At 36.9% G+C, this 15042-nt stretch overlaps 1 protein-coding gene across 2 annotated transcripts in view; it reads right to left on the bottom strand.

Moving 5' to 3' along the window:
• LOC145695085 (arylalkylamine N-acetyltransferase 1-like) overlaps positions 1 to 15042 on the bottom strand; it is a 252867-nt gene that overhangs the window by 148021 nt on the left and 89804 nt on the right. For both annotated transcript variants that reach the window (XM_081771966.1, XM_081771967.1), the window contains exon 2: positions 46 to 91. The gene's annotated coding sequence lies outside the window, so the exon portion shown is untranslated. The remainder of the gene's footprint in view (positions 1 to 45; positions 92 to 15042) is intronic.

The raw sequence follows: 15042 nt of genomic DNA, 5'->3' as shown, positions 1-15042 counted from the left end.
TATCAAACTGAGTATATCTCATGATTGACTCGCTACTTTACTTACCAGTCTCGAATTTCCTTCAAATGGTAAATTGGACCCAGCTGCTAACCTATGGACGAAAAGAGAAGAAATATATCATTAATATGTATAATAATGCTACTATATTAGTATCGTGATCTTAAACTAAAGATCAGCGATGTACCGGTATGTAATGATAAATCATTGTCGGGGAAAACGGAATATTGGAATGGTGTCTTCTTTACGCTCCTCACCTTTCTTTCCCTCCCCACCGTTCATCTTCTTTCTTTCTTTTTTCCTTTCTTACATTATAGGGTCTAAGTAGCTCAATAACAAACTGAGTCGCATCGTTCCGTCTGACCTATTATCTCATACAGTTGTAACAAATAGCCTAAATGATACGATTTTAGACAATATAAGGATTCTTGTTTTACCAAATCCTAGTTTCGCCTAAAATTGCGGACAATAAAATTGGAATTGAATTACAAAGAAAATTCCGTATTATGTGAAGACTTCAGAAATTGATACGCACATCAAGTTATTGATATTGACAAGAGACTGACCTCCACCAGTACTTTGAATTTATGAACTGTTTAACATTTATCACCTTAACTAATGGGGAAAAAATGAGTAAACTATTAAATTTTACTTATAAATGAAGCTAATAAGGAAGCTTATAACTTTATGTGAAATGAATAAACGAACATCAAATTAATTATGCATTAAAAGTAAACAAGTTAATTCCAGATATAAAGAGGTACATTGAACGTATCACTTAACTCATTTGCTCAAAAACTCGTTTTCTTTCCGTTTCTGCACTAATTGGGTTAAATTGAATTTTCGACCGTTTTTAGATTTTACACATTCCACAATCAAAATTACTGTAGCTTTACTCCCTTGACATTTTCAGTACGATTGTTCACCTACACATCATTTAATTACGTAATTCAAGCAACATAAAAGTTAATCTTTTTTGCTGTAAACAAATAACACTAATTATGTTTGAATTGAACAAACAATATATAATAATAATCGCCCGTAATCATTAGCACAGCTAACAGCCCAAAATGTTAAATTTAATCTTTTTGCACTCTTATATAGGAAAAGAGCAGATCGTTCCTGATTGGCTGAAAATATGAATTTCCCCACAAAACCGTAGGGTCAACGTATTTGGGAACTGCTCTTTCTGGTTGGTTGAAAAGAGTTAAAAGTTTTGAAAAGAAAAAGAAAAAAATGTAATTTTCCTTGATTTCCAGAATGTTTTCCTTTACTTGTTCGTCAGATTAGGTTAAACGAGGTCCAAGCAAAACAAGAATCTTTTTTTCACAAAAAAAGCGGACACATTTTACTTATCTGTCATAACTGTATGAGGTAATTGGTTAGGCGAAACGAAGATTAGGCTCAAACAATGGAAGATCACAACAAACAATATGGCAGTTTGAAAAGTGAGGCACTTACAGCTTACAAAATGGCATGGTCGCCCGAAGAAACTTTTCTAGAGGGGAGGCTCAAATCACAAGTCGCTGCATTACGTTTGATATTTTTTATTTGTATTAAGAAAATCTTAAGAAATTTAATACATTCTCGTGCGCCGGGGAGGGGTATCGGGCCTCCCCTTGCCCTCCCCTTCGGGCGCCCCTACAAAATGGGGTATTGAATGAGTTAATTTCGAGACTACACATCATTTTCGACTAGTACTTCTCATCTGTCCTGTAGGTAAAAGGATTCGTATTTCAAAATTGAGCGAAGGGAAACTACCGATGTCGCATTATTTACGCACCTCATCAAGCGCAAATAGAAGACTTCGCGCGCAGTGTCTAAACACAGTCACAAAAAGAACTTATAAAAATATAGGTCCTATTATTTAATCTCCCTTACTCTGCTATGTAATTCAACAGTAAACTGAAGTATTACATTGTTGCTTAAACGCCGAATTTCTTTAGATAATTCATATTTCAACGATAATCAAGAGAGAAGTTTTGGGGCACCTATTCCTGAAGAACCCATTAAAAAGAGAGGACCTTATTTATAAAGCTTGTCACCAATAGCTATACGTATTATCTCGAGCTGTGAACGAAATGTAAGATGAATGCAAACGTCTTTTTCGTTTCGCTCAGATGCGTGAAGTGGATGCTGTAAAATAATAACTAACCTGTCTAAAAATAAGAATATATATATGAACTTTACATTCAGAGGAGAAAATAATAATATTGATACATAAGCTTTATCTGTCAGCAATCAAATTCACATATTTTTATCAGAAATCTGATTTCTGTCTATTTCTTTTTCATTTTATCTGATTAAATTCACATCTTGGGAAACAATAAACCCAATGAGAACTTGCAAAATTACAAACAAAATAGATATTGTTATATATGTTGTGTTTATGTTCACGCATAACTTTGATACAGGTGCACCGATTTTGATGATTTTCTTTTGTTTGAAAGAGCATACTTTCCTGCTGGTCGCATATAAATTTCATCAGAATGTAATGATATTCTCTGGAGGTAGATCATGGAACACCTTAATGGATGCAGTATGAAAACGGTAAGTAACCACTTTAATATGCGTATGTTCACGCATAACTTCGTCATAGGTGCACAGATTTTGATTATTATTTTTCGATTGAAAAAATATTCTTTCCTGATAGTTCCATATAAACTTCATGAGGATCTAACAATAGTCTTTGGAGCTAGGCCATGAAACTAGTCAACACCTGACAGTATTCATACCATAATTGTGTGTATGATCAGTGATTACGAATAACTTTGATAGAGGTGCATTCACTGTTCATTCAGTTATTTCAAAAAGTAAAACTTTCGCGGTGTGTCCATTGAAACTTTTTCTCAGGATTACAATATCTACAACATATCACAGTTTCAAGCAATTCTACAGAAATCCAATTTCCATAAGAATTGTTTGGGGATCTTTCATTAGGAACGGATGGTAAGTCTTCAGAGCTAGAACATGTAAATCTTCCAATACCTGGCAGTGATATGCAATTAACCAACTTCATTGTGGATGCATGTTCACGCATAACCTTGACATAGATTTACATAGAGAGGGCAAAATAAAACTAAGTGTTTAAAGAAGAAAATCATTTATTGTCTATAAAATTTTTGAAGTCAGTGCTAAGCCAAATACATTAATAGATCTATAATTATTATTCAAATTAATGTTATATTAGGCTATTGTTTGTTTTGCTTAGCACAGACCTTAAAAACTCTTCGGCGATAGTAGTGAAAAGACTTTATATTATTATTATTATTATATTTTCAGGTTTTTATTTCTTTTAAACTTTTTTATTGTTTTCTACTTTGTGGCACTTTTATTGAAGTCTGTTAATGTTTTTTTTTTTTTTTTTTTTTTTTTTAAGATCCTTTATATAACGACAAACAAGTCAAAAGACACCATAAATAGTTTTGCAATGACTTAGAAAGTGTAAAAACCAGAAATAACGGTGTTGAAGCCGATATACTGACCACATATTACCCAACTAGACATTGTTTGGCGAAATAAAACTCATTGCGACCTGAAACGTCAGAAATTTTGGTTTGCTGAAGATAAATTTATTAAGATTGAGAAATATGATCAACTTGTCAAAAAAAATCCGTTGTGATTTACATTCTTATAATTCTGCACACAGAATACAAGCTAATCTTCAATTTTAATCTGAAGAAATAGTTGTACGAAACGCGTAGGAAGTTCATTAATATGCGTGGTAGATGTTAAAAGGTCGTTTACCTAACCTACAATAGATATATGTGTAGAAACAAAATCTGAAGGTAATCTTGTTTTTGTTTTTATTTTCCTTTAGAGTTCAACGCCCCTTTTTAGTGTATTGCGACTATATGACATCATTCTACACTTTGATGTGGAACCTAAATCGCATATGAATACACCAAGGATTGAACTCAAGAATACACGCACTGAGAATGCACCGTGGTAGTCTAACAAGTAGATAGGCCTACTTTCGAAATAAATTCACAACAAAATAACGGTGGACAACCTTTTAAAGCTTGAGGGCTTCTTTATATTTAAGAAATCACTAGCGGTCTATTTATTTGTTCAATAGACCGCTAGGGGAAATCATAAAATAATGAAACTGATCGATACAGACAGTATAACTATAGGCGGTCTTAGACTTTGTGAGGCCTAGGGTAAGGAAGCTCTGTCTCTTCGCCGGTTGCATGACACAATATCAAAAGTAAAATTTTAGAGGACAGAAAATCGCCTATCAAAATACTGACAAGCAAATATAGAATTATTCTTGATTTCAGCAAGGCCTTTCCTTACAAATTGCAATATTTCAGAGAACTGCTCAATACAAACATCTCGTGTACCATCAGGAATAATGGAATAGTAGGCTAATTGTATTTTTAAGTTTTTGTTAAATTTTTGCTTTTGTTTCACATGAGTTTCATAAATTCATTTTGAATATTTTTTTTCTGAGACAGTGAGCATTAATCTCATTGCCATTTGGCGTTAAATTGTACGACATTTATTGACTAAATGAAAAGAGAAGCTAAAATCAGGATTGAAATTTTTACTATAACCCTTGAATGCTAAGTTATGTGAAGCTGGAAACTGAGTAATGACTAATAACTTCTCTAAAATATATAGAAAACCCCGACTTCCTAGACTAAGCAGGATCCAGTTTATGAAAATTGTGAAAATAATGCACAAAGATTTTTTATCAATGATACTCAAGAAACACAGGAAGGTTTACACTATACAAATCCTTTGCTTAATACATAAATTTGCAATTATTTTGACATCCACCTTGAATGGTAATACTTCTTTTCCAACCTTTGTACCACTAGATTCTCCCGGCAGCTGAATGCTTTAGCTAGACTTCGAACTTCATCGTAGTTCATGAAGTCACAGAGAACTTTGGTGATTTATCTGTAGGAATACTACAGGATAAATTGAAGGGACTCATAATGCACAGAATATTCCGATGAAATCAATATTTCTATTCATGATCCATATATTGGTGTTCTGCAGATGTGCTACTTTTATAGAACTGTTATCGGTTTAACTATTCTGGAATTTTGTAAACTTCTGAATTTTATTGAATGTCAGAATCTGTTACTCATGAATGTTTTTTTTTTTTAAATCAAGAGTACTAAAGCACGGACTAAAAAAAAAATCAAGAGTAGTGCTCTGAAGCGCGGGGCCCTTCTATGCGCGGGATTCCGGGCCGTTGTCCGGTTATGGTCACCACGGGCTACTTGTCTAAATCTGCCAATCGACGCATTGGCCACTCCTGTAATAAAAGCATGTAACAATAAAGTTTTAATAAAAGGATTTCCAAATTACTGAGAATAAGAAAATAATATAAACAAATTGCAAAATATATGAATTCTTAACGTAGGTTTAAACGTAAAAAATAAATAAAAATAGCAATAGAAAAAAATGTCTCTAACAAGTAAGTAGAATCACAGTGGGATTTCTAAGGTTCCGTGTCAGTTTTACTACACTAAAATCTTATAGATCCTCCAAACTAATTGGGTGGGGTGGGGGTGGGGAGATAAGATGACTGAATTAACAAATATACAGATTAACTGAAATATCCTAAAGCTACAGTAAAAAGTGCGTTAAAACTTTATTTAAAAAACCTTTTTAAAATGATGTATTTAACGGCCATAGGTCTAAATACGTAAACTAGACCTATAATATAATACTACAAACAGTATTATATTATAATGTACTGTATTTTTCAACAATGGTCAAATAAAGTACAGTTGTATTGTTAAGCGTCATGGAATTACATACGGGACAAATACGAAAGAAAAAGAAAGAAATTAAATCTTTGAGTTTTACATCCCATGGTTATGCCGGCTAGGCTAAAGGAGACGGTAATGATGAGAAATGAATGAAATGGTATAATGAAGAAAGTGGCAGAAAACGGGAGAACCCTGAGGAAACCCATGCACACAGTGTTTGTCCACAAAGTTCATTTGGCGCGAGCTGGGATCGAACTAGGGACCCCATGCACCAGAGGTGAACTACCACTGAGCTACCGCGGCCCCGGGACAAATATGATTGTTGACTTCTAACCACATCTTAAAATTGTGCTCTTCTTGGGGGGCGGCTTGTCCGGATTAAGAGAAGTCAGGTTTGTTGAGGTCTAGATTAAGGAAGCTTTACTGTATTAGTGAAAAGTACGACAGTTCGAAATTATAACACTCTTTAATCACCAAAATGGAGTCTATTACATGCGCTTTCCTTTGGACTTCGGGGTTTCATAATAAAGGAAGCAGCAAAAAATGAAAATATCAGCTGTCAGAGAATTTAGCCTAGTTTTAATGTGTGTAATAGCAGAGGTGGTTTTAGGATTTTAATTTTGGGTAGGTCATGCATAGGCACAATATTTTTTTCTTGAATAATGACAATCAATAGGAAATACAGAGGTTGATTCATTTATATTGAGCAGAAGTCAATGTGCAACTGTACCGCGCATGCGCAACCTATTGCCGTGAGAGAGCGACAAGGCAAGCAACAGCATATCGTTAGTCATGCAGAAGAGTGTGGTCGAGCATAGTCTGATTCAGAATTTGGAAGAAGTTATTGTAGCCCTTACCGACGCTAAGTTGACGGAGTCGTGCATCGTAGAAATGTGTCATGTGCGTAATATTCGCGTAAGTCGTTCAACTGTGATTCATATATTATACAAAAATCTGCGGCACAGAGTCCTGGACCTACCACACCAACGCGTGCAGCTAGAAACCGCCCTCCCGTGAAGAGGACTCCGCCACTATTGTATATGGTTAGAGTTAGATATGTAGAGAGTTTTCCAAAAGGGTTCATAATTGTGGCCGGTTTCACGTACAGGGGCAAATCGCGTCTCCGTCAAGTGGAATACAACGTCAAAATCAATACTGCGCACTACCAGACTCATGTACTGACTGAAATGTACAGAATGAAATCTCAGCATTGTAGGGACAAGACACAAATCAAGTTGAATTGCATCAAGACAAGGCATCCAGCCACACGACGAAAACATCGATGGAATTCTATTGCCGCATGGAACAGGAAACTGGAATTGCGGCAATTCCCTTCTCTGACATCCGTGTCAGGAGTCCAGATGCCACCCCAAGGGACTATTGTGCTATCGGACTTCTCAAGCAGCGCCTGTCCCATCGTTGAGTCTGCACCGTGTCGACCTGTGGAAAGCCTGTAACGAGGAGTGAGATACAATACTCATGGTCCAACTACAACGCAATCTCCTGCAGTGGGAACTCTTATGCGAGCAATAGTCAGTAGAGGTTGCCCCAGATCGTACACAACCAGAAGTGGAAACATGTCATTTCCTAGGTAAGTGGCACATTCAAATTCGGCTCAGTATAAATGAATCAGTTTCTGTATTGGTTGATATTCTTGGACATATACATACAAACCATTGAATATTTATTATTTGTATAATACATCCGGTATGATTGACAGGAAAGGTAACTATCTAACTATAAATCAAGACCTTAAGAATAATTAGCTTCAACACTAGGACAATGCTTAGAAATAAATAAATAAACAGTATTACAAATTACCTACTAGACGTTAAGACTATTAAAACAAAGGAGAAACTTTTAAAAGCACGAAATAAAACTAATTTTCAGAATTTTCGGGTAGGCCCTGGTCTTGTGTGGTCTATCAACTAAGGCTCCTTTTGCGTAATAAGTGACGAAGTGTAGTTGCCGATTTTACCGTCAGAAGGTAGCTCTGACGAAAAATGACGTTCTTTGGCGGGAAGCGAGCTTTGAGCTTTATGCAATTAGGAATTTGCTAAATGTAAGTCTAATCACAATGCAGTGAAAATTTCGTGACAAATTTTAATTAGAAACAACTACAGACAAAATTATTCGTGCGTGGTACACCGATCGGTGCTGCTATGAGATATTGGGGTGTGTATGGTAAAAACTGAATACAGGATAGGTGGTGCCACGTCAAGAGCGGGCGCAGATATAGAGGGCTTGTAAAGTATGATCAAACCTTGGAGCGGTTTTGTCTTCTGATCTGATGTTCTGCTGTCTCTTTTATTTTAAAACACCGGAGTGAATGATAAACAATTCTAGAAGCACAATGAGTCAGCAAGGGCGCCGATTTCTCTAACTTTTTTTTTTGGGGGGGGGGGCATTCAGATGTGTTTGCTTGCAGAAGCATATATGAGGATTTTAAGACAAACTGAATTCAAATTATGCCAAATATTGTACATTCATAAAAACAATGTGGGGCGCACATGAGCTTTGGGGGGCGGGCCCCTTGGCCCGCCCAGGATCGTCGCCCTTGTGAGTCAGTGATAAAAGGCTCCCTCTGATGCGAAAGGACTCTGGTTCGATCATAAATAATGTAAGTTTTAGAGGACAACATCATGCCTGTGGGTCTTCTAGAAGTTCTACCGCTTCTTTCCACATTTTCATTCCACCAATTTATTCATCATCATTCACTTTCATAATCATCAACCTAAAGGGCACAGCTATCGGAATACATGTTGAAGAATAGTGATGAGCGCAAGAGTCTTGGTCTTGCAGTTTTTGCAAGAGTCTTGCATGCAAGACCAAGACCAAGACCAAGACCAAGACCAGGAATCCCGATGCAAGACCAAGACCAAGACCAAGGGGTGCAAGACCAAGACCAAGACCAAGACCAAACCTGCAAGACCAAGACCAAGACCAAGACTCTTGCGCAAGAGTCTTGCACAAGTATGGTACTACTTGATTTTTTGTAGAATGTAAAAAGGAAGGGGAAAAATCATTACATCGTTCACGTGAACTTCTAGGCTCCAGTAAAAATACTGCCGGATTGAATGTGTTCCCAGTAGTTTATGCAATCCATGTGAGTCGATCTGCTCCTGTAACATATAGCTACAGTATGTCGGTTTTTGAATCGGTTGTTCACGAGACGACCGACAGCATAATTCTATGAATTGTTACAAGCTATAATAACTTCAGTGTCTGATTTACTTTGGTCATCATTTGATCATTCACGTCGGCCCATGATTGGATTTTGGGAAATCATACGGAGAATAGTTATGTCCATAAGAAGTGGATAAGCAAAAATAAACTAGAGCATGTTATGGACATGGTAGCTCAGTAGCAGAGCGTTCACCTCTGGTACATGGGGCCCTGGTTCGATCGCAGCTTGCGCTATGTGAGCTTATTTGGTGAACAAACACCCTGTGCGTGGGTTTTCCCGTTTCCTCGTACTTTCTTCATTCCACCATTTCTCATCATCACTGTTTCCCTTAGCCTCAGTGTAATAATCGTGGGACGTTAAAGTAAATATTTTATTTCATTTCAAAACATATTAGTGGTGTTCTTCTTCCAAAACTAAAGAAATGTAGTATTGAACATCGGCAATTCCGTACACCATAGGTGCCGACTACATGGGTATGGCCTTGGCTCTGAGGTTCAAGCGTCCATTGGAAATTTTTAATGTGTACTTATAAAATTAATATTGAAATAACATTTTCATGACATTGACAAAAACTTGGCGCATGTGACCGCAAGTTTGATTTCATAGGTGGATGTTATACGTTGAATAATTGTTTATCAATATAACTTATAGCCCCTTTAGGTATACGGCATATCTAGGATTCAACGATATAACATTATACAACAATAAATAATCTATATTCACAACTGAGAGTGATTTCGTACTTATTTCAAATAACTTGAAGTTTGATGCCGTTATTATGTATTTCTAAAGTAGGTCAAAATTATTTATGTAAATTGAGTTTACACAAAAGACATAAGCAGTTGAGTCGTTTTCAGTTTTCACTCAAATTATTCTAAAATATTGGGGCCGCGATGGCTCAGTGGTAGAGCGTTCAGCTCTGGTGTTTGTGGTCCCACTTTCGATCCCAGCCCCCGCCAAGTGAACTCTGTGGTGGACAAACACCGTGTGCGTGGGTTTCCTTGGGGTTCTCCCGTTTCCTCCCACTTTCTTCTTTCCACCATTTTCATTTATTTTTCATCATCACCGTCTCCTTTAGCCTAGCCGGCATAATCGTGGGACGTAAGACTCACAAATTTAATTTCATTTCATATTCTAAAATATTAAGAGGTTTAATTATTATTATTTTAATTTTTTCTCTCTCTGTTTTTGGTCAATATTGCAAAACTTATTTTCATCGTCATAATAATAGCTATTCTGCCATTATTGGCAGGTCACTTGCTGCAGCTGAGAAGCTTCGATGACTGTGGTCCTCAGCTAGTCTCTTCGTCTTAACGTAGCAATTTTCTGTCTTAATATCTTTCTTCAACTACAATCTCCTTCGCCCCCTCCCTCTAGCACGTCCCTCATAATACAGTTCCTCCTCAGCCAATTTCCTCCTCTTAATTACATCTAAAATTCTTCTTTTCCCCCCGACTGCTACTATTTCTAACACCTCATTCGTTTTCCGTTCAACCCAGCTGATTCTCTCCTTTTTTCTCCATGCCCACATTTCGAAAGTCTAATTGTTTCATCGTTTTTGCGTAATGTCCTTGTTTCTGCCCCATACAGTGCATATTAGAATCAGTAAAACAAAATTTCAATATTTAATTGGGAGTTTGTTCAATACAAAGATGAGCTAATCGTGGTTGGAAAGAAAAAATATCTGACGCCTTTAGAGTGTAAAAATAATTTTGCAATTTATGGTATTTCAGTAATCTGTGCCGTCTTGGTTTACTTTCATGCGTCTCACTGTCAGGGGTAACCTTCCCAGTTTGGGAACCAGTGGAATATTGGATCTGTTAAAACATATAAAAATATTACGAAATGTTGTGATTTATCTTATAAGTAGTGAAGCGTGATCACCCATTGAAAAAAAAAAAGTAAAGGTCATCGCCTATGTTGTACAGTATCATCACACTTACACGAAGGTAAAATATATTACATTTACAAACATACATTGTATTTCCGTCACTATTGACGCAATGTAGGATTTATTATCCCTTATATCCAGAGTAAAATTTACTTATGAAAATCATAGATTTCTTAAAAGCAAAACTTGCAAGACTCTTGCAAGCAAGACCAAGACTGGGTGTGCAAGACCAAGACCAAGACCAAGACTAGGTGTGCAAGACCAAGACCAAGACCAAGACCGAGGATTCCAGTGCAAGACCAAGACCAAGACCGTATGTGCAAGACCAAGACCAAGACCAAGACCACCCTGGTCTTGGTCTTGGTCTTGCATTTGCTCATCACTATTGAAGAATGAACAAAAACCTGTATTTTAAACTATTGGGAATATGTCAGAATATTTTAACTGAAGCAAAACTTTATAATCCAAACATCCGGACCCCCCCTCGAGACCAGAAATGAAAAAAATTAAGGAATGATAAAACAAAATGAAATGACAAAAAGAAGGATTAGCGTTAAAAATTAAAAAGGAAACTACAGGAAGCTTTTGCTTGCTGTTTCTTATCAGGAGATTTGTATTACTTGCAATATGGTGGCAAGGTAAGCGAGGTATTCTGGAAGAGTCAGGGAATTTGAAAGTTCAAGAAAAGTTATGAATTCTCAGAATTCCTGCTACTAGTCAGGGAGATTTCAAGCTTTCGAAAGCATAAGTGCCGTTGTGTAACAGCGTGGACATTTTTAATCATAACTTTTCGTCATCGCATCCTTGCAGTATCAAACATGTTATTTCAAGGACAATTTTCTGTTGCTCCTTTAACCTGTCATTTCGAACCGACAGTAGTTGACGGAATAATAAAAACAAAAAAATTATGTTGAAAGAAAGATCTGTTAGCATTTGATTCAACAGAGAAAGGAACGCATATATAGTAAAACTAGTTGAATATACACAGCTTCGCATAGGGGCTGTATTTGGAAGTCAACGCCTGTGGGAGTATCACCATTGATCTCAGCGACCGCGAAAACTATGGATTTGATAGTAATATCGTTCACTTTGGGCTATTTTTTTTTACATGTCTCGGTATCCAGCCCCCGCTGACTCCCGGCTCGCATACTTGCAAGTCATCGCTAATGGAAGTGTCGCCATTGATTTCAGCGACCGCGAAAACTATGGATTTGACACTAATATCGGTCATTTTGGATTACTTTTACATGTCTTGGTATCTCACCCCTCTCCCCTTCCGGTGACCCCCGGCCCGGAGGCGAATAGCGTGAATTTGGAAGTTAATGCTACTGGAGTTTCACCATTGATTTCAGCGACCGCGAAAATATGAATTCGACACTAATAGCTCAAGTGGTAGAGCGTTGGCTTCGCATTCGGGAGGTCGTGGCTTCGAATCCCGCTAACTAGCATCCTGACTGAGGTTTTCCAGGGTTTCCCTTAGTCCTACCTGGCAAATGCCGGGATGGCACCTACTAAACAGGCCCTGGCCGATACCTTCCCAAATCTTTTCCATTGTTAATGTTGTTGGATATCCAATGTGAAATGACCTCTGAGTTGTATCTGGTAATTGTTAAATAAATAAATAAATATCGGTCATTTTCTACTACTTTTACATGTCCCGGTAAACGCCCCCTGAAACCCCCCTGGTTCGAATTTCGACAAAAACGTTTAACTCTGGTCTGGAGCCTGGACCAAGGTATTCGTGACTAAAATTTGGTAACTCTCGGTCAATTTGTCGGGTTCCCAAGCCGGTTTCGGTAAACGCCCCCTGAGACCCCACGGTTTCGAAATTTGAAAAAAAAAACGCTTCGTCTTGATCTGGGGCCTGGACCAAGGTACCCCTGACCAAAATTTGGTAACTCTCTGTCCACTCGTCCGGTCCCCAGGCCGCACACAGACAGACAGACAAACACTCAAACAAACTCTTTATTTTATTTATATTAGAGGATAGTTTACAACAGAGTATTCAGTATGTACTTTTTATAATAATTGACGTCATAACGATAGGAAAATTGTTATATTTGAATAAACAGGAGAAGGACGTAAATATTGCAAAATCTTTTTCAATACTTTTTTTTTAATTATTTTGCTCGAAATTTCTTCATAGTTTGTTATTAAAATACTTGCCAACATTTCCTCATTTTATTGTCCTAACAAACCAATATATGTTGATAGTAAAGTAGTTTAGATTGATCGAGCGCCTGGGCCTTCAGAATTTCATGTCACTCCCCCCCCTCCCCCCCGTTACGAAATCCTGGCTAAACGAACCAATATATGTTCCAGTAAAATAGTTTAGAATGATCGAGCCCCTTTTGTGATGACCACAGTATTTCATGTCACGGACCCCCCCCCCCTTCACGAAATCCTGGCTACGTGCCTTAAAGTCTACGGTATTTCTTGAACTAAGCATGCAATTTTTTGCACAAAACAATATAGATTATTATTTCCAAATGTCTAAAATGTCTGAGTTGTATTTGTTGCTTTTAAATGTTAAGAAGTGTTATCTCATTTAGAAACCATTTATACCGCACAAGAAGGCAGGTACTGTATTTTAAAGTTTCTTTGAAACAAACCACAATCATCAAATTAAATGTTTGAAATATAGTATAAACCTTGAAAAAGTAATTGACCTGAACGACACGGGCTGAACATTTTGTAAATCAAAATATTGAGAAAAAAATACCAGTATTTGGAATATCCGAAGACAAATAATCTGGTGAGTGACATCGGAATCTTTGGGTTACAAAATTAGTAGGCTACACTATAAAGAGCGATGTAAAACCCATAGAAATACAGAAGGTTAACATACAGAGATAGAGATTTCTATCATCCAAAGCAATGGAAAGAACAACTCAGCAAATGGGATAACCGTTTACAATGAAATCTAAGTCTGTTAGAAACTATTACATTCACTACACCAGAGCAAATGCCCATCTAATGATCTTAAAAATCTCCTGATACATACAAATTGCTGACTCGAGAAAAGGTTTAATTTGCTGAGGGTCGGCAAATTTTTGTTCAGGATGAAATTCCATTGAAAGAAATTATGTACCATATGTTGTCAGAATATGAAATTTTATCTTCTATTGTCTATCAAGAAATAGATAGTTATACATTTTCCTTTGATTTTAAGTAAATTTGAAAGCGGTATCTAATCTATCAGTTGCATAACTAGCTCATGCTCGCTCTTCGCACGGTAAGAACATGTTTATGGAATTACTCTGTAATACCTCAGTTTTCGCTTGGATATTACGATTTCTTAGTTCACTGAAGTTTAATGGGGCTTACCTATACTTGATCTGCACAATTATGTTTATTAGTTGTAATTTGTAGTTGAATGTTATTTGTTAATTTAAATACATTTTGTAATGATTGAGGTATTTTGAATCTGCATCTCACTAAATGGCAATTCGCATTACGAAATGATCCGTTAAAAGAAGAAGAAACTCGAATTACTACTTCAGAATCAAGGATCTTATAAAATAGAGGATCTGCCCTTACAACAAAATCTTGAAGCCATACGTCACAGTTTCGCCACCCCTACTCTGTCTACTCCGCCCAATAAGATCGCAATGTTTTGAGTCAACAATCATAGCGGAAACGAAAGTAGCCAATCAGACGATAGCAGAAACAAGAGTAGCCAATCAGACGTGCCGATACTCTGTTGCTTTTTGGCTTCACCGATTTAATAGGATGAAGATACATATGGCCAGATCCTCTATTTATAATATCCTTGTACAGCATGCATATTTTTAAATCACACTCGACCCTAGCCATAGGAGCTAAGTTCTGATTGGTTGAAGTTATCCGTTTCTCGTCATGTAGCATACATATAGCAGAAATCAAAGGCTGGCTGCTGAAGGTTCTCGTAGCCGAGCGTGGTAGCACAACAGACTAGTAATAATAATCACTTTTTGTGTGGGTTCAAACCCGACACAAAGAAAGCCTTTTTTTTATTTTTAAAACATTTCATTACATTTTTTATTAAAATGAGATGAAAATACTACTCAAAAAGTTATTTACTTACATTACGCGTACAGTTTTGCTATACGAATCCATAGTATAAGTAGTAGTAGGAGGAGGAGGAGGAGGAACGGGTTAGAAGCCCCGCAGGGCTCATTTTGTTCCACCTTGACCCCATGCAATCAATCAGAAACGTGTATTTAGTTCCTATGGCTAGGATTGAACATGAAAAA

This window comes from Thermobia domestica, chromosome 9, assembly GCF_964235325.1.
Source record: "Thermobia domestica chromosome 9, izTheDome1.hap1.1, whole genome shotgun sequence".
NCBI classification, from domain to species: Eukaryota; Metazoa; Arthropoda; class Insecta; order Zygentoma; family Lepismatidae; genus Thermobia; species Thermobia domestica.
This window is presented reverse-complemented; position numbering and strand designations above follow the sequence as displayed.